This window comes from Oncorhynchus masou, chromosome 8, assembly GCF_036934945.1.
Source record: "Oncorhynchus masou masou isolate Uvic2021 chromosome 8, UVic_Omas_1.1, whole genome shotgun sequence".
NCBI classification, from domain to species: domain Eukaryota; kingdom Metazoa; phylum Chordata; class Actinopteri; order Salmoniformes; family Salmonidae; genus Oncorhynchus; species Oncorhynchus masou.
The window spans coordinates 21,995,590-22,017,473 of record NC_088219.1 but is presented as its reverse complement, the minus strand read 5'-3'; the positions used below and the strand labels follow the sequence as shown (position 1 = coordinate 22,017,473).

Genomic DNA, 21,884 nt, shown 5'->3' with positions numbered 1-21,884 from the left:
AGCACACAACCAAGACAACACAGGAGTGGCTTCGGGACAAGTCTCTGAATGTTCTTGAGTGGCCCAGCCAGAGTCTGGACTTGAACCTGATCGAACATCTATGGATAAACCTGAAAATAGCTGTGCAGAGCTTGAGAGGATCTGCAGAGAAGAAACTCCCCAAATACAGGTGTGCTATGCTTGTAGCATTATACCCTAGAAGATTCAAGGCTGAATTCGCTGCCAAAGGTGCTTCAGCAAAGTACTGAGTAAAGGGTCTGAATACATTCAAATTGCGATAAAATGCAATTGTGTTTGTTGTCCGTAGCTTATTGCTACCCATACCATAACCCCCACTGCCACCATGGGGCTGTTCACAGCGTTCACATCAGCAAACCGCTCGCACACATAATGCCATACAGTTGGGGGCCAGTTGGACGTACTGCGAAATTCTCTAAAACAGTGGTTCCCAAACTTTGTATAGACCCATACCCCTTCAAACATTCAACCTCCAGCTGAGTACTCCCTCTAGAATTAGGGTCAGCGCACTCTCAAATGTCAAATGTTGTTTTTTGCCATCATTGTAAGCCTGCCACACACACACTATAGGATACATTAATTAATCATAGCCTCAATTTTGTCCTTCACATTGAATATTGTTGCGGAGAGTCCCTGTAATCCTAGATTCAGTTCATTCAGGCGAGAAAAAAACATCACCTAGATAGGCCAGTCGTGTGAGAAACTCGTCATCATGCAAGCAGTCAGAAAAGTAAAGAAAACTTTAATCTCGTCTCTCAGTTAGCTTGGCTAACAGAATTACTGATGCTAGCATTGGATGTGGTCATGGACAGTTGCAGGTGTAGTACTGCTGGTGGTAGCATTATTACCTGTAGAGCTGGTATGTGTCTCTATGGACACAGGCCTTTCTTTTTTTAACCATTTATCAATTTCGAGCAAACGGAATGAGCAGCAGCTACGTTTGGCTACATATGGACCGTTAGTGGAATTCCAGGAGAGAGTAAATGTTAATTATTTGACTAGGCTAACTGTATTTGACATTGTTCTTATTTCGCTGAACACTAGATGGTTTCAATTTATTTTTGGCAGTCAAACGAGGCTACTCAAATGAGAGAAAAAACTCATCCAAAATGTATAGCCCAGTTGGAAAATATAAATGGACTTGTCACGTGTCCTCCCTCTTCTGCCTCTAGGTCATCAGACTGCTCATTATGGTGCACACCTGTCACCATTGTTACATGCACCTGCGCTTCATCAGACTCTCCTGGACTCCATCACCTCCCTGATTACCTTCCCTATATACAGTTGAATTTTTAAGTTTACATACACTTTGGTTGGAGTCATTAAAACTTGTGTTTGAATCACTCCAGAAATGTCTTGTTAACAAACTATAGTTATGGCAAGTCGGTTAGGATGCATGACACAAGTAATTACTTGTCCATGACACAAGTAATTTCCAACAATTGTTTACAGACATATGATTTTACTTATAATTCACTGTATCACAATTCCAGTGGGTCAAATGTTTACATACACTAAGTTTTTATTTTATAAATGTATTTTACATACACTAAGTTGACTGTGGCTTTAAACAGCTTGGCTTTAGAAGCTTCTGATAGACTAATTGACATAATTTGAGGCAATTGGAGGTGTCCCTGTGGATGTATTTCAAGGCCTACCTTCAAACCCAGTGCCTCTATGCTTGACATAATGGGAAAATCATAAGAAAGCAGCCAAGACCTCAGAAAATAAATTGTAGACCTCCGCACGTCTGGTTCATCCTTGGGAGCAATTTCCAAACGCCTGATGGTACCACGTTCATCTGTACAAACATTAGTACACAAGTATAAACACCAAGGGACCACATAGACGTGTTCTGTCTTCTAGAGATGAACGTACTTTGGTGTGAAAAGTGCAAATCAATCCCAGAACAACAGCCGAGGACATTGTGAAGATGCTGGAGGAAACAGGTACAGAAGTATCTATATCACTAAAACGAGTCCTATATTGACATAAACTGAAAGGCCGCTCAGCAAGGAAGAAGCCACTGCTCCAAAACCGCATTAAAAAGCCTGACTACGGTTTGTAACTGCACATGGGGACAAATAGAACTTTTTGGCCATAATGACCATTGTTATGTTTGGATGAAAAAGGGGGAGGCTTGCAAGCCAAAGAACACCATCCCGACCGTGAAGCATGGGGGTGGCAGCATCATGTTGTGGTGTTGCTTCACAAAATAGACGGCATCATGAGGCAGGAAAATTATGTGGATATATTGAAACAACATCTCATGACATCAGTCAGGAAGTTAATGCTTAGTGGCAAATTGGTCTTCCAAATGGACAATGACCCCAAGCATACTTCCGAAGTTATGGCTAAATGACTTAAGGACAACAAAGTCAAGGTATTGGAGTGGCCATCAAAAAGCCCTGACCTCAATCCAATAGAAAGTTTGTGGGAAGAACTGAAAAAGCAAGGAGGCCTACAAACCTGACTCAGTTATTCCAGCTCTGTCAGGAGGAATGAGCCAAAATTCACCCAACTTATTGTGGGAAGCTTGTGGAAGGTTACCCAAAACGTTTGACCCAAGTTAAACAATTTAAAGGCAATGCTACCAAATACCAATTGTGTGTTTGTAAACTTTTGACCCACTGGGAATGTGATGAAAGAAATAAAAGCTGAAATAAATCTTTCTCTCTACTATTATTCTGACATTTCACATTCTTAAAATAAAGTGGTTAGCCTACCTGACCAAAGACAGGGAATTTGTACTTGGATTAAATGTCAGGAATTGTGAAAAACTGAGTTTAAATATTTTTGTCTAAGGTGTATGTAAACATCCAACTCTATTTCACTCCCTTTGGTTCCTTCCCCAGGTGTTGTTGTTTCTGTTCCTGTTTCTTGTCTGTGCGTTGTTCGTGTTTATTATGTTGTGTTTATTTATTAACACTCACTCCCTGAACTTGCTTCCCGACTCTCAACGCATATCGTTACAGAATAACACCTCACCTAAGGGAAGCATCAGGGAGTTTTTATTTGTTATTTTTGGGGGGTTTTGGTGGGAATGTTGTCGGGTCTGGGAGCCGCTACAGGCTCTTATGCCTCAGACAGATTGCCAGGCTCCCCTGCTTCCACCGGCTCATCAGGCTCTCATGTCTCAACTGGATTGCCAGGCCCCCCTGCCTCAGCCGGTCTGTCTGGTTCCCGCGCCCCAGCCGGTGACAGATTCCCACGCATCAGCAGGGTTGACCGGTCCGCTCCTGATCCCTGGGATTGTCATTTTGGTCTGCCTCCTGCGGCTGGAGCCGTGTGTCGGAGAGGGGGTACTGTCACTTCTGCTCCCTCTCCAGCCTCTAGGTCACCAGACTGCTCATTATTGCGCACACCTGTCACCATAGTTATGTTCACCTGCGCGTCATCAGACTCACCTGGACTCCATCACCCCCCGGATTACCTTCTCTATATATGTCACTTCCTTTGGTTCCTTCTCCAGGAGTTATTGTTTCTATTCCTGTGTCATGTCTGTGCGGTGTTCTTGTTTCTTATTTTGTATTATGTTGTGTTTATTTATTAAAACACTCACTCCCTGAAATTGCTTCCCAACACATCGTTACAGGACTGTTGGGGGTACGCACAATTTGGGAATACCTGCTCTATAACAACGTTGGAGTCGGCTTATGGTAGAGAAATGAATATAAAATTATTTGGCAACTGCTCTGCTGAACATTCCTGCAGTCAGCATGCCAATTGCACACTCCCTAAAATGTGAGATATCTGTGGCATTGTGTTGTGTGACAAAACTGCAGTTTTGTGTGACAAAACTTCTAGAGTGGTCTTTTATTGTCCCCAGCACAAAGGGAACCTGTGTAATGATCATGTTGTTTATTCAGCTTCTTGATATGCCACACATGTAAGGTGAATGGATTATCCTGGCAAGGGGAAATGCTCACTAACAGGGATATAAACAAATTTGTGCAAAGAATTTGAGAGAAATAATCTTCTAGTGCTTCTGGAAAAATTCTGTGATATATTATTTCAGCTCATGAAACATGGGACCGACACTTTACATGTTGCATTTATATTTTTTTGTCAGTGTATATACACATATTTTAGGCAGGGACACACATATGCAGAAGCCTGGCAGAGATGTTTCTGTGGGCAGATGATTAAATTACTGCCGTGGTTAAACTATAAACTGCAAATGAAGTGTCTGGCATAGGCTGCCACAAGGGAAGGCCCTCACCAGCAGCCAAATGCCATTCCTGTCCAGGCCCAACCAGGAACAGCACAGGAGGGCATAGAGGAGCGTACACGAGGAGAGAGGAGAGGAGCATACAGGAAGCTTCACATTCCATCTAGCCAAGCAGCCACACATCTGGGTGACAATGACGAGTAGGAGGGAATCGTGGGATTGCATTGATTGCAGTACACTGCATTGGAATAGGATTAAATATTCTCTGCCTATAGAACATAGGGATGTATCATGCAGAGCTAGCAAGTGCAGCAGAGACTGGAGAGTATCTGTGAGGAGAACAGATTTGGATAGATGGGAGCTGCTAGCAACTAATGCAGATGGGCTTACAATGCACACAAACACGCAGTGCAGGTTTAAGTTATTAACCAAAGCTCTCAGTGTGGATATTTTTTTTAATTTTTTTTTGTCATTAGGGTAAAGTGCCGTGCTCGAGCACATCTACAAATGTTTCACCTAGTCAGCTCTGGGATTCATTCAAACCAGCGATCTTTTGGTCACTGGTCCGACACTCTTAACCGCTAGTCTTCTTGCCTAGAGTAGATTAGTGCGGATGCAGTGGAGTAGATCCGCGTGGATTCAGTCAAGTGTCCCCCCTCTGTGTTGGATGGTTGAAGTCCCGATTCCTCATTCACACATATCCGTCTATGTAGGTTTGTCACATTGGTCTGTGGCTATCCGCTTGGATGCATATGGCCACATTATAATATCATCCTCTACTCATATTCACTCAGACCACTGGGGATAAAGAGAGGAAGTAGGATGTGAGCCAATCGTTTATAGATTACACTGAAACGTTCTTCCCTTCGCTGTCCTTTTTCCTCTTCAGAGACATGTTCAGTTATTTTTTCTCCTTTTCGTAACAAGAGCGGAACATTTTGTGTAAGATGGGGCGAGTATAGAATCAGCAGCTGGAGAAGAGACCAAACTAATATGTTGACCTTTTAAACTGACTAGTGTATAATATGATTGCATTCACAGAGCCCCAGCGTGTTCTGGATATTCTTTCTTCACACTGCAGGATAAGGGCTTGAGAGGGGGGATCATGGCGATTTGGATATCTTTCACCCTTTAAGCAGGCCAGAGATTGAACAGTCCAATGTCTCATTGCAGATAAATCCATTCTGATACGCTTTGCTGTCTACATGTGGCCGTTTTCACATATTCCCTGTTTCTGGTCTCTGTTGCCATCCTCTCTGAAGTGTATGTAATAATAGAATGCTGGTTGGTTGAGGAGGTGTGTGGAATTGATTTACAGATGTAGGATATCAATTTGATCACCCTGTTGCAGGAGAACTTCCACATTTACATTTTGTATTTTCGTTTTTTAAATGTCTCTCCACCTGGCACTGCCAGAAGAGGACTGGCCAACCCTGAAAGCCTGGTTCCTCTCTAAGTTTCTTCCTAGGTTCCTGCCTTTCAAGGGTGTTTTTCCTAGCCACCGTGCCTCTACAGCTGCATTGCTTGCCATTTGGGGTTTTAGGCTGAGTTTCCGTATAAGCACTTTGTGGCATCTGATAATATAAATAGGACTTCATCAATACATTTTATTTTATTTCAGAAGTAAGATATTTCCATTTAGAAATTTCAGACTTAATTTTCCTAACGGAAAATGTATCAACCCCTACGTAAATGTCAATTAATTAAAAATCCACGTAATAATTCACGTTTCCTGTTGCTGCAGCAAACTGAATCAAATTAAGGTCCTACATCTATACATAATTTTACATCAAAGGAAATGTGATGAGCCTCTTTGTGTATTCATTTAGCATGTCATGTCGCATCATATACCTCCACAAGCACTTACAGATTCACACACACATACACACACACACACACACACACACACACACACACACACACACACACACACACACACACACAAACATTAAACCACACACACATAGAGAAAATACATCTGTTTATCATCATCTCTTCTGTCGTTAATTACATTCAATTTGATAAGCATAAGGTTTTGATAGCCCATTTACAATTATATCATTATACCGCATATACTCATTATCCAAAAAATGTCTGATTCACAAATAATTAGATTGAGCAATAATTTATTCAAAACCAAAATTATTTCCCCATTTATACCAGTATTGGAACTCTCAGAGTATCCTTTTTCACTGTACATGTAACCACTGATACAATACAGTATTTATTTTCTCGCTCGTATCCAGTGGGCAAAATCTGTTTGAAAATATGTGTTTTTATGAAGTCAAAGTACAAAAAATACAACATTTAGCACACAAAACTTACTGTCAATAATCATGTTTCCATCCACAGTTTGTAAATATAAAATCATGACAGCTTTGACGGAAACAGGACGTTTCGGTAAAAAATGATAAATGCAGACAGATCATTTGTTTGCACGACATGGTAGGATAACATTATGCAAAAATGGCAGTGACAATGCCTTTATGGGCAAATATTGGTATAATAACCATGATACTGAAGTAAATTTGGAGTCACAAAATGATATGTTGTGTGGTCCACCCACTATGACTCAGGAAACCATGCATTTTTTTTGGCTACAGATGAAATAAATGATGAGGTACTTCGCAGGGTGGTGAGAGTGTATGGTGATGAGCTTGATGTGGCATTCCAATCAATAATGAGGGTCTTGTTCTGGTGACATTATGATCGATGCTTGACTGCCATTTGGCAAATAAAAATATTCTCGCTCTTATCCATAATAATCTCATCATGTAGATTTGCTATTTAACACAACAGTTTTTGTGACAAAACTATCTCTAGAGTAGAAAATGCAATGGAAAGTCATTTATTCGGGGCTTTAAAAAAAAAATGTGTGCACTATGTCATCATGCACTGAAGACAGTTTGGTGGAAACACATCGTGGGTGGGAAAATATGCATATTTTCTTTATGAGGATTGTTTTATATTCACATGAAAATCTGTCGCCAAATGGATGAAAACCTAGCTAATGACTATGGATTCAAGGAAGGATGGTTCTGCTCTTTCCTTTCCCTGGTATTCGGCAGAATAGGTCACTGGTAAATGAGTGGATGGCCAAGCACTGCTGTAGAGACCATGCATCAAGTCATTGATGTGTTTCAGGAACAGTAAAGACAGAGACAAGTCAGGATTAACAGTTAGCTAAGGTCTTCACTAACTTAGACTTAGCCTAGCAAGTACATTGACTATGTTTCCCCTAAGTAATCTGGCAGTCAGGTATACAGAGATAGACTGCAAAATGGTTTGTGTAAATAGCTGCAATGTCGATTGGTTGGAATGCTTTCAACACCCTGTAGAATTGAGTCTGTTCTGAGGGCAAAATGAAGGAGGGTGTTCAATATTAGGAAGCTGTTCTTAATGTTTGGTACACTCAGTGTACTTTAAAATTATTAATCCTCTCTCTCTCTCATTAACTGAACAAATATCAATATGACAAAACATTAGCTTGCCAACAGGTAAAAATGCTACAACAGGTAAAAATGAAAATGTACCATTTCGATGGAGGAGGAGCCAGAGCTAACTTTAGCTAGCTAGCAAATCTTTCCTTGACGTTCTTCTCCCCAACAAACTGCCGCTTTACTTACAAAAGTAAAACAAGAATTGGGGAGAACAGTCAAATCTTCTGAAATGTTTGCGTGTAAATTTAGAGAAACTTTACCAGCTGTGTTGTTGTGTAGCCTACTGGGCGCTCTGTCCCAATGGCAGTATGGAATGTTGATGCTCGAGCAAGGAGGCTACCTGCGCGTAGAGATCTATTTCTGTGCACATATTCCATTCCAAGTTTTAGCTGGAACTGATATGCAGTACCTCCCTATTTAGCTACTGAAATTAAAATAAAATGAATGCACACATTATGTGAATTGCATAAAAGCTTTAAGTGAAAATATAATAGTCGTATTTTCAGGGTCAAATTCAGGTTGGGGCGGCAGGTAGCCTAGTGGTTAGAGCGTTGGTTACCGGAAGGTTGCAAATTCAAATCCCTGAGCTGACAAGGTACAAGTCTGTCATTCTGCCCCTGAACAAGGCACTGTTCCTAGGCTGTCATTGAATGCGAGAATTTGTTCTTAACTGACTTGCCTAGTTAAATAAAAGGTGCAATAATGTTTTACTCATTATAGATGGAAATAAATTTGATTAGGACATTGAAATAATCTACATAGGCCTAGATGATATTTGTTAAATTCTGAAAACCTGACTTTGCATATTCAATGACCTAGAAGTGAAATATAGCACATTTCTTTGTTATAAAAATGGCCATTTAATCACCTGTGGAATAAAAACCTCAAATGGCCCTACTCCTGAAAAAGTCAAATTGGGCTGGAGGAGCTGAAGTGGACTCGGCTGAAGCACCATTAACTCGAGCCCAAAGTAGTATGATTCTGCCTGACTCTGGAAGAGCTCTGCAAGCATGATGCCCCCCCCAGAGTCCAATTCCATGCCTAATTCCATGAGACTCTAATGGAATAGGCCCGAGCCCAGCGGTTTTACTGGATACAGTATGCCATGAGAGCCTGAGCCACTTTGATGCGCTCTGCCAGCTGTTGTTTGCCAATTGTGCTAAACTGAGTCATGCAAACCTTGCTGAAAAATAAAATGTATCCGATTTTAATAATTTTAATGGTTCTAGTTTCTTATATCCAAATGGGTGCATGGCCCACAAACACTATGCAGGTGTTTATCTAGACGAGTGACTATTAAGGGCAAGGGAAAGGATTAATTGAGTAGCATTTAGATAACTGGTCAGTAGTCATCCAAAAAACAGATATCAACCAAAATAAGACAGATTTTTCATGATGTCTATAGACTGCATGAAAAACAAGTGTTCATCTAGTTGTGTCACACAGCCAGGAGTGGTGGGTGTGGAGTCAAGCACAGTGATCAGAGGAAAACGGGGGAAACCAAACTTTATTGCGGTATCCACAATTAACGGCGAAGACAAAAGTGTCCAAATCAAAACTGGACAGGAAACACCACACGCAACCAACCTAGACTAACAGAAAACAAGCCCGCGCAAAAGCAGGCGGGCCTAACAGGCTTAAATAGTCCTGAACCAAAACTCAAACAAGAAACAGTTGCAACCAATAAGACATAACAAACAGAAAAGGAAAAGGGGATTGGTGGCAGCTACAGTGCCTTGCAAAAGTATTCGGCCCCCTTGAACCTTGCGACCTTTTGCCACATTTCAGGCTTCAAACATAAAGATATAAAACTGTATTTTTTTGTGAAGAATCAACAACAAGTGGGACACAATCATGAAGTGGAACAACATTTATTGGATATTGGGCGTGCAAAATTATTCAGCCCCTTTACTTTCAGTGCAGCAAACTCTCTCCAGAAGTTCAGTGAGGATCTCTGAATGATCCAATGTTGACCTAAATGACTAATGATGATAAATACAATCCACCTGTGTATAATCAAGTCTCTGTATAAATGCACCTGCACTGTGATAGTCTCAGAGGTCCATTAAAAGCGCAGAGAGCATCATGAAGAACAAGGAACACACCACGCAGGTCCGAGATACTGTTGTAAAGAAGTTTAAAGCCGGATTTGGATACAAAAAGATTTCCCAAGCTTTAAACATCCCAAGGAGCACTGTGCAAGCGATAATATTGAAATGGAAGGAGTATCAGACCACTGCAAATCTACCAAGACCTGGCCGTCCCTCTAAACTTTCAGCTCATACAAGGAGAAGACTGATCAGAGATGCAGCCAAGAGGCCCATGATCACTCTGCATGAACTGCAGAGATCTACAGCTGAGGTGGGAGACTCTGTCCATAGGACAACAATCAGTCGTATATTGCACAAATCTGGCCTTTATGGAAGAGTGGCAAGAAGAAAGCCATTTCTTAAAGATATCCATAAAAAGTGTTGTTTAAAGTTTGCCACAAGCCACCTGGGAGACACACCAAACATGTGGAAAAAGGTGCTCTGGTCAGATGAAACCAAAATTGAACTTTTTGGCAACAATGCAAAACGTTATGTTTGGTGTAAAAGCAACACAGCTCATCACCCTGAACACACCATCCCCACTGTCAAACATGGTGGTGGCAGCATCATGGTTTGGGCCTGCTTTTCTTCAACAGGGACAGGGAAGATGGTTAAAATTGATGGGAAGATGGATGGTGCCAAATACAGGACCATTCTGGAAGAACCTGATTGGAGTCTGCAAAAGACCTGAGACGGAGATTTGTCTTCCAACAAGACAATGATCCAAAACATAAAGCAACATCTAAATCAAATCAAATCAAATTTATTTATATAGCCCTTCTTACATCAGCTGATATCTCAAAGTGCTGTACAGAAACCAAGCCTAAAACCCCCAACAGCAAGCAATGCAGGTGTAGAAGCACGGTGGTTAGGAAAAACTCCCTAGAAAGGCCAAAACCTAGGAAGAAACCTAGAGAGGAACCAGGCTATGTGGGGTGGCCAGTCCTCTTCTGGCTGTGCCGGGTAGAGATTATAACAGAACATGGACAAGATGTTCAAATGTTCATAAATGACCAGCACGGTCGAATAATAATAAGGCAGAACAGTTGAAACTGGAGCAGCAGGTGGACTGGGGACAGCAAGGAGTCATCATGTCAGGTAGTCCTGGGGCATGGTCCTAGGGCTCAGGTCCTCCGAGAGAGAGAAAGAAAGAGAATTAGAGAGAGCATATGTGGGGTGGCCAGTCCTCTTCCGGCTGTGCCATCTACAATGGAATGGTTCAAAAATAAACATATCCAGGTGTTAGAATGGCCAAGTCAAAGTCCAGACCTGAATCCAATCGAGAATCTGTGGAAAGAACTGAAAACTGCTGTTCACAAATGCTCTCCATCCAACCTCACTGAGCTCGAGCTGTTTTGCAAGGAGGAATGGGAAAAAAAATCAGTCTCTCGATGTGCAAAACTGATAGAGACATACCCCAAGCGACTTACAGTTGTAATCGCAGCAAAAGGTGGCGCTACAAAGTATTAACTTAAGGGGGCTGAATAATTTTGCAAGCCCAATTTTTCAGTTTTTGATTTGTTAAAAAAGTTTGAAATAACCAATAAATGTCGTTCCACTTCATGATTGTGTCCCACTTGTTGTTGATTCTTCACAAAAAAATACAGTTTTATATCTTTATGTTTGAAGCCTGAAATGTGGCAAAATGTCGCAAAGTTCAAGGGTGCCGAATACTTTCGCAAGGCACTGTAGTAGACCAGCGCGCCGCCGCCGGCCTCGAGGGCGATCCGGATGGAGGCGGTGGAACTCCCTCAGTAGTGATGGATCCAATATGTCCTCCACTGGTATCCAGCACCTCTCCTCCGGACCATACCACTCTCAGTCCACGGGGTACTGTAGGCCCTCACCTTCCTTCCCGGCACCTCACCTTCCTGCAGGGGACCAGCCAACACCGGCCTGAGGAGAGACACATGAAACGAGGGGTTAATACGATAGTTAGAAGGAAGCTGTAACCTATAACACACTTTGTTTATCCTCCTCAGGACTTTAAATGGCCCCACACACTGCGGCCCCAGCTTCCGGCAGGGCAGGCGGAGGGGCAGGTTTCGGGTCAAGAGCCAGACCCGGTCCCCCGGTGCGAACATGGGGGCCTCACTGCAGTGACGGTCAGCGCTCCTCTTCTGTCGTCCACCAGCTTGTTTAAGTGATTCCTGGACTGCTCTCGAGGTCTCCTTCGAGCGCTGCACCCACTCATCCGCTGCAGGAGCTTCGGTCTGGCTCTGATGCCATGGGGCCAGGACCGGTCGGTAGCCCAACACGCACTGGAAAGGTGACATGTTAGTGGAGCAGTGGCGGAGTGAATTCTGAGCCACCTCCGCCCATGGGACGTACCTTGCCCATTCACCTGGCCGGTTCTAGCAATACGACCTCAGAAACTTACCCACATCCTGCTTCACTCTCTCCATAACTCTCGGGGTGAAAAGCCGAGGTCAGGCTGATCGAGACCCCCAGACACTCCATAAACGCCCTCCAAACTCTGGACGTGAACTGGGGACCCTGATCAGAAACAATGTCCTCAGGCACCCCGTAGTGCCGGAAGACGTGGGTAAACAGGGCCTCCGCAGTCTGTAGGGCCGTAGGGAGACCGGGATGAAACGGCAGGACTTAGAAAACCAATCCACAACGACCAGGATCGTGGTGTTCCCCTGAGACTGGGGATGGTCGGTGAGACCGACAAATGAGACCACAGCCATTGTGGAACGGGGAGGGGATGTAACTTCCCTCTAGGCAGGTGTCTAGTAGCCTTGCTCTGAGCGCACACTGAGCAGGAGGAGACATAAAACCTTGCATCCTTGGCCAAAGTGGGCCACCTGTACCTCCCCCTAAGACCCCGCACTGTCCTCTCAATACCAGGATGACCTGAAGAGGGTAACGTATGGGCCCATCGAATCAAACGATCACGAACACCAAGCGACACGTACTGAACACCAGCGGGACACTGAGGATGTGCAGGTTCCACCGGTAACGCCCGCTCGATTTCCGCATCCACCTCCCATACCACCGGTGCTACCTGACATGAAGCTGGAAGGATGGGAGTAGGATCGATGGACCGCTCCTCGGTGTCATAGAGACGGGACAGTTCGTTGGCCTTAGTATTAAGTGAGCCTGGCCTATAGGAGATTGTGAACCCAAATCTGGTAAAAAACATGGCCCACCTTGCCTGACGAGGATTCAATCTCCTTGCTGCATGGATATACTCCAGATTACGATGGTCAGTCCAGATGAGGAAAGGGTGCTTGGCCCCCTCAAGCCAATGTCTCCACACCTTCAGAGCTTTGACCACAGCTAACAACTCCCGGTCCCCCACGTCATAGTTCCGCTCCGCCGGACCTTGCTTCCTCAAAAAAAAAGCACAGGGGCAGAGCTTCGGTGGCGTGCCCGAGCGCTGTGACAGCATGGCTCCAGCCCCAGCCTCGGACGCGTCCACCTCCATTATGAACGCCAAAGAGGGGTCCGGATGAGCCAGCACGGGAGTGTCAGTGAACAGCTTCTTCAGATGGTTGAAGGCTCTGTCCGCTGACCACCTCAAACGCGCCAGCCCCCACTTCAGCAGTGAGGTAATGGGAGCAGCCACCTGACCAAAACCCCGGATATAAAAACCGCTGCACCTCCTTTACCGTGGTCGGATTCGGCCAATTACGCATGGCTGTAACGCAGTCACACTCCATTACCACCCCAGAGGTGGAAATGCGATAACCCAGGAAGGAAACGGCTTGTTTGGAGAACACACATTTCTCAGCCTTGACGTACAGGTCATGCTCCAGCAGTCGCCCAAGTACTTTACTCACCAGAGACACATGCGCGACGTGTGTGGCAGAATAGATCAGTATATCATCGATATACACCACCACACCCTGCCCGTGTAGGTCTCTGAGAATCTCTCATACGAAATATTGAAAGACGGCTGGAGCATTTTTCAACCCATACGGCATGACGAGGTACTCATAATGGCCAGATGTGGTACTAAACGCGGTCTTCCACTCATCTCCCTCCCGGATATGCACCAAATCATACGCACTCCTAAGGTCCAGTTTTGTGAAAAAACACGCTCTCTGAAATGATTCTACTGCCGTGGCGATGAGAGGTAGAGGGTAACTAAACCCCACTGTGAGGGAATTTAGACCTCTAAATCAATGCACGGACACAGACCTCCCTCCCTTTTCTTCACAAAAAATAAACTTGAGGAGATGGGTGACGTGGAGGGCCGAATGTACCCGTCCCAGAGATTCATTGACATATGTCTCCATAGCCACTGTCTCCTCCTGGGACAACGGGTACATGTGACTCCAGGGAAGTGCAGCTTTACCAAGAGGTTTATCGCGCAATCCCCTCGTCGATGAGGTGGTAATTGCGTCTCCTTCTTTTTACAGAAAGCGATAGCCAAATTGGCATATTCAGAGGGAATGCGCACAGTGGAAACCTGGTCTGGACTCTCCACCATCGTCACACTGATGGAAACTCCTCTGCACCTACCTGAACATTCCTCTGACCACCCTTGGAGAGCCCCTTGTTTCCATGAAATCTCAGGATTGTGATTAGCCAGTCAGGGAATCCCCAGCACCACTGGAAACGCAGGTGAATCAATAAGGAAGAGACTAATCCGCTCCTTATGATCCCCCTGCGTTACCATGTCCAGTGGAACCGTGGCCTCCCTGACAAGCCCTGACCCTAATGGTCTGCTATCTAAGGAGTGCACAGGGAGGGGTTGGTCTAGCGGCACCAGCGGAATCCCTAGCCTTAATGCAAGTCCACGATCCATAAAGTTCCCAGCTGCGCCTGAATAGACTAGCTCCTTATGCTGGAGAGAGGGAGAAAACTCAGAGAAAGAAAATAGTAAGAGCATGTGACCAACAGGGAGTCTGGTACTGACTCACCTGGGCTGACCGAGAAGTGCTCTGCCTGCCCTCTCGACTCCCAGACGAGCTCCTCCAGCACCGATCGGCAGTGTGTCCTCTCCGACCACAGCTGGTCCCCCTCGATGCGCCCACGATAACTCCATAGGGATTGGAGTGGGAGGGCCAGGAGGTGGAACTAACAGTGCCCGTTCTGGACACCCGCGGACAGCGAGCAAGTTGTCCAGTCGGATCGGCAAGTCAATGAGTTCGTCGAGGGAGAGGGTGGCGTCCCGATAAGCTAGCTCCCTGCGGATGTCCTCCCGGAGGCTACATCAGTAGTGGTCCATCAGAGTCCTGTTGTTCCACCCCACCCCAACGGCCAAGGTCCGGAACTCCAGCGCGAAGTCCTGCGCGCTCCTCGTCTCCTGTCGAAGGTCAAACAGCCGTTCACCCGCCGCTCGGCCCTCTGGTGGGTGGTGGAACACGGCCCGGAACCGGTGGGTGAACTCTGGATAGTGGTCCCTCGCATAGTCTGGGCCATTCCACACTGAATTGGCCCACTCCAGGGCTCGAGGGAGTTGGACGAACGGTAGCCAGATACAGCTCAAGCTGAAGTAAGAACCCCTGGCACCCAGACGCCGTTTCATCGTACTCCCTGGGGAGCGCCAGACGCAGAGCACTGGATCCGGACGCCGCCGGAGGAATAGGTTGAGCCGGCGGGGGAGGAGCTGGGGGTGAGGTAGGGAGACCACTCCTCTCCCATCTGTCCATTCTCTCCATAATTTGATCCATTGCTGACCCCATTCGGTGGAGAATGGACGTATGATGGAAGACACGCTCCTCCATGGATGGGAGAGGGGGTGCAGCTGCTCCTGCTGACTCCATGGGTAATGGTGCGGGCTTCTGTCACACAGCCAGGAGTGGTGGGTGCGGAGTCAAGCACAGAGAGCAGAGGAAAATGGGGGAAACCAAACTTTATTGTGGTATCCACAATTAACACCAACAACAACAGGCGAAGACAAAAGTGTCCAACCGAAAACTGGGCACAAACAGACAGGGAACACCACACGCAACCAACCTAGACTAATAGAAAACAAGCTCACACAAAAGCAGGCGGGCCTAACAGGCTTAAATAGTCCTGAACCAAAACTCAAACAAGAAACAGGTGTAACCAATAACAAACATAACAAACAGAAAAGGAAAAGGGGATCGGTGGAACCTAGTAGACCGGCGACAACGACCGCGCCACCCGAACAGGCAGGGGAGCCACCTTCTGTGGAAGTTGTGACAAGTTGTGATCTGGTTATGACTTCCCGACCAGATTTCAACCAGAAAAATAAGTCTTTATCACGTCGTATGCCCACTGGGTATACATTAAACCCCTATGTGTGTAGGCCCTGGCTCGTCCCCTTAGATTATTGGAATTGCCCAAGGGGCATTGACAGAGGAGGTTTAATGAATTAAAGTGGACATAGCTGACTCAGTGCAATCGATACCTGGTCCGCCGTGGAGCCCTCTACTCACTGTGCCAGCAGCAGTAGCAGGAGACAGAGGAGGAGAGAGGGATGAGAAGAGAAGGATGTGGAGAGAGAGAGAGGGGTAAAGGTAGAGGTGGCTAAGAGGAGATGAATGAGAAGAGCGGGTTGAAGAAGAGCGTTGTGAAGAATGAAGAAAACAACTGGGGAAATGAGACCAAGGAAATGAAAGGGCGGAGAGGAGGAGAGAGGAGGAGAGGAGTAGTTAACCACCTCTATGACTGATGGGGTTTAAACTCCGGGGATGTTCACTAGATCCCAGGGGATCCTAACTAATAACACAGGATTCTATTCGCCTGGAAACAATAAGGCCTTTGAGACACATGGCCCTATTCAATCTAAACTGGTTATAAATAACATATGTATTACTCTCCAAGATAGCATATCTGAATTAAAATGATGTCTTAAACCGTAAACTCTATTTTAACTGAGTGCTTGAATCCAAACATGTATTGCCGCAGTATTCCCGCTTCTGAAGAGCATAATGTTTTCTTATACCCCAGAAACCAAGTAAATGGTTTCTATTGAGTTGGGGCCACAGTTTATGAAAAATACTGAGAAAGAACAGCATCTCAAGGAGCATCGCTAAATCGTCAATTCTCAATTCTTGTGGGTTTTATGAGAAAATACTCCAGATTGAACTTAAATGATTTAAACCAGGTAGAAAGTGTGTAGAAATTATAATGAATTTACATTTTCAAATAATTGAATCTCTGAAAATTGTTTATTAAATCACAGCATTTTCAATGAAGAGCTATTAGCAGCACCATTTTGGTTGATTTTGTCATCTCAAGTTAGTGAGTTTATTAACATTCCTCATTAACAATAGAATAATAATACAATAAAATTGTATTATTGACAATGAAAGAAGTGGGAATGTTCTTTCCTTGTCATATAATTGCTATATTTACTATCAATATAGCATTAAAAACACTTTTTCTTATTGTATTTTGGCGATTATATTTTGGGATGAGACAACCAGGTTCAATTTGGGCCCTGAGGCAAAACCAGTGGAAAACCACTGCCCTAAATGTATCTCTCTCCTTAAATGCACTATTATGGGGAATGGGGATCACTCCACTGATACTATACAGATCCCTTGGCTATTTGCATCATTACCACACAAATGGTGACAACAGAATGTCAATCCTAGTCCAGATTTTCCAAATGTTTTAACTTTACTAAACATTGATCACAAAAGCCATGGTGAAGAAGTGTGAGGGCAGTATTTTGCTATGCTGAGGTCAAAGCTTCATTCTAGAGGGGCAGGTAAGCCTGGTCAAGGTTGCAGCTCTCTGCTCCGTTTGACGCAAGACCACAGTGAAGTGAGGATTCATCGTGGCGATGGTTGTCATGTGAGGCAGAATGTCAGAATAGGGTAAACAGAATCATACAGTTCAAGATGGGGCTCTTCTCTCTGGTGTTCTCCTTCTCCCTCCTCTCTCCTTCTGTCTCACTCTCTCTCTCTCTATTGTCTGTCTTTTTCTGCTGAGACGATGAGAGTGGTTTTAGCTGTCATGTCACACGTGTCTGCGTGTGTGAAGGATGGTACTATATGCAGGTTTACGCTCGCATTTGTTTAAGGCGCACAGCATGGCTCCATCTCGTCTCCCCCCGCCTGTCACTCGACTCACCATCACCATATTCACGTCTACCTGCATTACCTAATCTCACTCGATCTTTTCCTCTCTCAAGCCCACCCTTTTTATGTTTCCTCACCTTTCATTTCCTTGGCCTATCTACCCTGTCGGTTTATTTCAATATTTCCCTTTCAACATACCATTCAGTTCCATTTATACCTTACCATATATTTGTCTTACGATAAGGGCATTGTAATGTATTGATGCCCCTACTCTTTGCTTTTTTTCACTCTCCGTCCTTACTCTCCCTCCTCCTCATTCTCTTTCTCCCTGCAGCCGCCTTTCACTTAGCAGGCTAATCACACTCCATGTCAATGACAAAGTGTTGAAATTGTGTTATGCCAACAAGGAAGAGGAAGGAAAAAGCAGGCTTTTTAGAAAATGTTTCCGTAATGGGCCCTTGATTGATTGACAGGCTCATTCTCCGCCTCCTCTGAGTGACAAGTCCACAGTCACCGTGGCGATACAGGAAATGAGAGTGGAATTCTCCAACCCTGTCACCTCCTCAGGGGACAGGAGAAAAGGGAAATACAATCACACTCTCCAACAAAAACCCACACCCACAAATGCACAGGCACACACTCTGTCGCAGCATTTTACCTGTTATTCTATCGCTTCCGTCCGGCTTTAATCTGTTGTCTTACATGGCCTCCACAGCACCTATTATGGAAATATAAAGGGCTTGTGCAGTTGAATGCCTCAATGTAGGAAATTACTGAATGCTGCTTTTTGGCAGTGAACCTTCAACCCGTGGGTCAAGACTGGTTTTATTCACTTTGCGTAAGAAAGCCTCTGCACACTTAGTGTCCATGTAAATTCAGATTTATTGTGCAAAGCTTTCAGTCGATGTGACCTTTGTCAGAGCTTACAAAACGCAGTGAAAGGCTACATAACAGGCCTAGAGTGTAAAGGTGCAACTAAGGCACAGAACATACGTGCGTGCTTCAGTGTGTGTGTGTGTGTGTGTGTGTGTGTGTGTGTGTGTGTGTGTGTGTGTGTGTGTGTGTGTGTGTGTGTGAGTTGAGGTGGAAGCACTCTTTGTTTCCTCAGGAGATTACTCTGCCCCAAGCCCTGACCCTGGCCTGTAGAAAGGTGACAGAATCCACAGTGTCAATCTTCCCCAAATTAACCAGTTGGCACCAACAGCACTGCTGTTGTCCAAGCTAAACACCACGTCACTTCTCCTTCTCTATACCACGTGTCTTGTGTCCTCACGGTCTTTACTAGGCCTGTTTAATAGGATGCTTGGATAGATTAAGGTCTAAGAGGGGACATTTTCCATTAAAACACTTCTATTATACGTGTTTTCACTTGCAGATAGCTAGTGTTCCAGCTTGTGTTTGTGCCGCGTTTACTGCCGCAATTCACCTCCTTCCAGCCTTCTTTTTAATGCTTGCGGTGCTAGTGGGGGTGTTTACGAGTTTATAAAGACTCATGACGCATCTTCTCCCTTTTATAAATTTGGGTATGAAACCCCCCCCACCCACCCCACGCCCACCTCCTCATACCACCACCGCCACTGCACACTCATTTAACCTTGTTAAACCCTTTAAAGTGGGCCGCTCAAGGGCTGTTACACGCCACAGTAATCCCGAACAGGAGATTAATTTCCTGTGCCATTAAAGGCAAAAGGTTTACATCAGCCCTATATAGTTCTCAGGGCCCATGGATCCATTGTAGTGGTGTTTGATGAGGCTGTGGCCTGGGGAGTCAACGACAGAGGCACATAGAGGCAGCCAAGCTGAGGCAGCTTAGAGATAGCAGGGAGAATACATGGCAGTGTTAACTGTTAGAAGTAGCCCAGGCTGTAGCAGTGTCAGGAGAGGACAGCCAGGGTACTTGGGGCTGTTGAAGGGAGAAGACAGCTAAGGTACTTGGAGCTGTAGAATGGAGAGGACAGGGCCATATTAGTAGTAGCCCATGCTGCAGTGTCAGCAGAACGAAAGAGAAACCAGGTGGTTAGGCCTGTAGGAGAGCAGGGGACATGGCATTGAGGGCAGAGAAGACATTCAGCTCCATGTCTTTAAGGTTGAAGAGGGCAGCTGCTGGGGCACTGGCACTGGCCACTCTGATAAACTCTATTGATGTTTTGCAGGAGGGGAGGCAGGTGGCTGGTGGCTGGCCATTCACACGTGGCTCAAAAGCAATCAGCTCTGTGGCATTGTGTGGAAGGGAATCAGTTGGAGGATGGAATTGGGTACATCATGGAGTGATCCTTTCAAGAGGGTTGGAGTGCTGCTGGTGGATTGGATGGTATTGTACTGTAGACTTCACAGAAGCTATTTGAAAAGCCCCCACTGTCTTCATTATAGTTAGAATAGGGCTTTGGTGTTGTTTAGTAAAAAAAATAAACTTCAATAATTCTATTCTGACAATTGACGGCTTGAAACCCAGGTAGTCTTTGCCAAATTATATGTCCGTGGTTGAGGAAAAATGGTTATAGAAAATGGTTTCAATAAAGGGATGTGATTTTTCTCCACTCTTGTACATCTTGTACACCAACAGTTGTACAAGTTCCCATCCTGACAGACACCTCATCAAGTTCGCTAATGACACTGCCTTGCTCAGCCTGTTGCATGATGATGAGGAAGATGGTGGGCCAGTCCTAAATTACTTTGTAGAGTGGTGTGATGAATCCCACTTGGTCTTCATTACCAACAAGACCAAAGAGATGTGCATAGGCCTCAGGAAGCGAACAACAGCCACCTCTGCAACATCTATCAGAGAGCAGAATATAGAGACTAGTCAAGGACCATATCACCTGTCACCCTAGATCCACTTTCATTTGCTTACCGCCCTAATAGGTCCAGAGACGATCGCCATCGCAATCGCCATCACACTGCACACTGCCCTATCCCATCTGGACAAGAGGAATACCTATGTAAGAATGCTGGTCATTGACTATAGCTCAGCATTCAACACCATAGTACCCTCCAAAATCATCATTAGGCTTGAGGCCCTGGGTCTCAACCGTGACCTGTGCAATTGGGTCCTGGACTTCCTGGTGGGCTGCCCCCAGGTGGTGAAGGTAGGAAACAACATCTCCACTTCGCTGATCCTCGACACTGGGCCCCACAAGGGAGACAGCCTACAGGAAAGAGGTGGGGGCACTCATAGTGTGGTGTCAGGACAGCAACCTCTCACTCAACGTCAACAAAACAAAGGAAATGATCGTGAACTTCAGGAAACAGCAGAGAGAGCACCCACCAATCCACACCGATGGAACAACAGTGGAGAATTTGGAATGTTTTAAGTTCCTCGGCGTACACATCACAGACAAACTGAAATGGTCCACCCACACAGACAGTATGGTGAAGAAGGAGCAACAGTGCCTCTTCAACCTCAGGAGGCTGAAGAAATTTGGCTTGTCACCTAAAACCCTCACACACTTTAACAGATACACAATTGAGAGCATCCTGTTGGCCTGTATCACCGCCTGGTACGGCAATTGCACCACCCACAACCGCAAGGCTCTCCAGAGGGTGATGCGGTCTGCACAACGCGTCCCCGGGGGAACACTACCTGCCCTCTAGGACACCTACAGCACCCGATGTCACAGGAAGGCCAAAAAGATCATCAAGGACAACAACCACCCGAGCCACTGCCTGTTCACCCCGTTACCATCCATAAGGCGAGGTGCATCAAAGCTGGGACCGAGAGACTGAAAAACAGCTTCTATCTCAAGGCCATCAGACTGTTAAACAGCCATCACTAACACAGAAAGGCTGCTGCCTACATACCGACTTGAAATCATTGGCCACTTTATTAAATGGATCACTAGTCACTTTTATAATGCCACTAATAATGTTGAAATATTTTGCATTACTCATCTCAAAATGTATATATATATATATACTGTATTTTGTGCCATCTATTGCATCTTGCCTATGCCGCTCTGGCATTGCTCATCCATATATTTAAATGCATATATTTTTATTCCATTCCTTTACTTAGATCTGTGTGTATTAGGTAGTTCTTGTGGAATTGTTAGATTATATTTTAGATATTGCTGCACTGTCGGAACTAGAAGCACAAGCATTTCACTACACTCGCAATACCATCTGCTAACCATGTGACCAATAATATTGTATTTTATTTTATTTGAAGAAATTGTAGCTGTATACAAATATCTGGGTGTCCTCTTGGACAATAAAC

At 45.1% G+C, this 21,884-nt stretch overlaps 1 protein-coding gene across 1 annotated transcript in view; it reads left to right on the top strand.

The window, feature by feature from the left end:
• Nucleotides 1–21,884, top strand: part of LOC135544395 (leucine-rich repeat transmembrane neuronal protein 4-like) — a 133,709-nt gene that overhangs the window by 54,483 nt on the left and 57,342 nt on the right.